Source organism: Triticum aestivum, unplaced genomic scaffold (assembly GCF_018294505.1).
Source record: "Triticum aestivum cultivar Chinese Spring unplaced genomic scaffold, IWGSC CS RefSeq v2.1 scaffold57929, whole genome shotgun sequence".
In the NCBI taxonomy this organism is placed as follows: Eukaryota; Viridiplantae; Streptophyta; class Magnoliopsida; order Poales; family Poaceae; genus Triticum; species Triticum aestivum.
In genome coordinates, this window is record NW_025241792.1 from 1 (window position 1) to 3253 (window position 3253).

General features: G+C 45.9%; 1 pseudogene; it reads right to left on the minus strand.

The window, feature by feature from the left end:
• Positions 1-391: 391 nt before the first annotated feature.
• LOC123176883 (zinc finger MYM-type protein 1-like) lies at positions 392-1442 on the minus strand (annotated as a pseudogene).
• Positions 1443-3253: the final 1811 nt, after the last annotated feature.

A 3253-nucleotide genomic window follows, 5' to 3' on the forward strand; every position in this document is an offset into this window, starting at 1 on the left:
TCTAGTATCCCCGGGTCTTGCTAAATTTGTTTCTTGGTTCAAACCTCTTCCACTAAATATCTCAATGCTCTCAAGCTGATCTAAGATATTTTGATGGCGTTCCTCCCTCAGTGAATCCCTTCTCTTGCAAGATACAGTAGTTGTGCTCACAATTAAGGAGACATACTCAAACAAATCATGAATAGAGGAGCAACAACTAGCAACCGAGACAACCACCAATTTGTAAACGATGTGCAAAGCAATTCACGTAAAAGGCATAAGGGTTCTCGTCAAGAATTTTCTTTTGCAAACCATTAAATTCACCTCTCATGTTTTAAGCTCCATCATATCCTTGCCCTCGTAGACTATGAATGGATAACTTATGATGATCAAGAATGTCAACAAGAGCTACCTTTAGTGCCTCTGATGTAGTCTCACTGGCATGGTATAGAGAGAGAACTCGTTCCACGGTTTTCCCTTTATCATTGACATACCTACATGAAGATTTTTGTAACAAGGTTAAATAAAAGTAGAAAAAAACTATGAAATAACAATTAAAATGAATAATAAACCACTACTAACCTCAACATCGCCGCCATTTGCTCTTTGACAGATATATCACATGACTCATCGACAAGCACAGAGAATTTCTTATCACCAATTTCTCTCATGATCGCTTTGGTGACCTCTTCTGCGCAACACTTTGCAAGATCTTCTTGAATTTCAGCAGCAAGCATCTTGCAGTTTCAACTACCATGGTCAAAAGCATTCCTCACTTTCTCATTTCTAGCTTTATGCCAATCTACCGTCTCATGGAAGTTACCCTTGTTCAGTGAAGTTGAACTTTTATCATGGCCACGAAAAGCCAAGCCTTGAGCAATGAGATATCTTGCACAACCCAGAGAAGTGTGCAACCGAATTTTGTAAAGTACTTCAGACTCCTTGGATGACCTAGCAAAGTTACTAGACACGCTTTGCCTTTGATTATGAAAATCATCATAATGCAATCTTGCCTTTTTGTGTGCACTATTTACCCCACCAACATGAGCAGGCAATGCCTGATATGCATGCTTCCAATCCCTGAATCCATTTTTGGTGAAGACATCATAACCAAAATGTGTACTACTTCCTGGTTGCTTAAAAAGAAAGCAATAGAAACAAAATGCAGCTTGCTCGGACACACTATATTCTATCCACTCATAATTCTTATACCAATTTTTAGAAAATGCACGGTTCTTGCTACCAATTTTTTTGCGATCAAATTTGACAGTTGGTCGGGTTGGACCCTTCAATATGTGTGCTCTTCTCACCTGATCTTGAATATTCGGATGATAATCAGCAATTAGTTGCCTATGAGCGGGATCACACACAATTTCAGCCAGATTAAACTCATCATCGTCATCGTCCTCAAAATTTACCTTATCATCATCATCATCATCATCATCATCGCCATCATCCAGCATTTACTGCTCAATCCAGTTCTGAACCTCATCTATCATGTCGTCATCATGTTCATGAACATCACTTGGTTGTGGGTCTTGTGGCGGTTCTTCTTCTAGTGTCAACAAAAAATCTGCTCAACTCTAAAATTTTAACAAGCATAATTAGAGTCGGCAAGCAATCCAATGCACAACTTCTTAAATTACAAATATAACTCACCTAGTTGTCGCTTGCCTCTAGCCCTAATTGTTGGCAGTCTGCTACTGGATGCCTCTTGAACAGGTTGAGTGTTCACTGCCGCTGCTCGTGTCGCTAGTGTCGACGGTGAAGACCCAACGTCCGATCGAGCCGGAGTTGAATTCCCACTAGTGGTACCGGACGATTCACCGCCTTGGCGCCCAGTGACAGAGCCAGCAAATTGCCAAAGCCCGGGCACGCCGTAAGCTAAAATTTGGCCTTGTCGGCGGAGTCAAATAATTCACCTTATCTTTGCCTCGTCGGCATGTTCACTTCACGTCACGGCCATCGCCGGCGGCCAGAATCCTCCTCATTTTGCCAGAATCTCATTTATTGTACAGCGATACCTAGCAAACATTCGCCAGTTCGCTACAAATCTGAACAACTCAAAATCAAAACTCGCGACTATAGATCCGAAAAACTCAAAATCAGGAGTTCGCGTTCGCGACGACGATTTTGTGTCAGGTTCTTCTGATAAATTCAAGGGTTCAACGACGATGATTGAGGCGCTGTGGTGTGCTAGTCTTTAGGGCCACATGCACGAAGATTTCTCGGTTGTCATCGACAATGTCGGGCAGACTCCCGTATGGGAGTGATGACATCAGCTTGGTCTGACAGTGACGGTACTCGTTCGGTGGGTACAGGGACCCTCATTGTATTTTTTTTATTATGTTTGATGTGCTTTGTACTTTTTTAGACCTTTATAATAGATCTGAATCCTTTCGCTAAAATAAGAGAACCTTGTGTGAATTGTGTGGAGCGTCTCACCCTCTTGAAGTGTGCGCGAGTTATATATATAGATGGAGATGGCGCTTACTATGCATACATGAGATTGTTACATGGACGTGAGAATCACAAAAAGAAAAATAGAACACAAGATATAAACTGTTAGACTATATTGTTCCCGTATATGTGTACGTGTTGTGAAACATTGTAGCCCTTCATTATATATATGTGTGATAGGCCACGGCTAGAGGGTTGTGTCGGTTCCTCCCAAAACCTATTATCTTACATGGTATCACACTAGTTTATGTTTCACTTCCGTAAAACCCTAATAACCGACACCGCCGCCGCTGCCGATCGCGCCGCCGCCATGTCGAGCGCCGCCACGTCTGGTTCCACCACCGCGGGGTTCCTACCGGCTTCCCTCGCGGCGCTGTTGTCCCTTCCGCTGGACGCCGTCGCTGTGCCGTCCCCGCTTGGGACACGGATCGTCGGCTCCTTCTTCTCGACTCCTCCAGCGGCCTCGTCATTCGGGCGCGAGCTCGCGGTGCACACGCTGCTACGTCGTCCGCCTCTCTTGCCGTGGGTGCTGTCCCGTCGCTACTGCCGATGGCCCCCGAGTCCGCCTTGATGGCGGGGCTGTCGGCGTCGGGCCCGGCTGCGGCGCCATCTGCCCCCGCGCCCTTTGTTCCTCCGGCCGCGTCCTCGGTCACGCTGACGGCCTCTATGGTGTCATCACCCCAGGCCGTCTCCTAGATGGGATCGTCGCCGCCGCCGCAATTTCACTTCGGCCACCTCATCACCATCAAGTTGTCGTCGAACAACTACATCTTCTGGCGTCCGAAGGTTCTTCCGCTCCTTGGGAGCTACTACC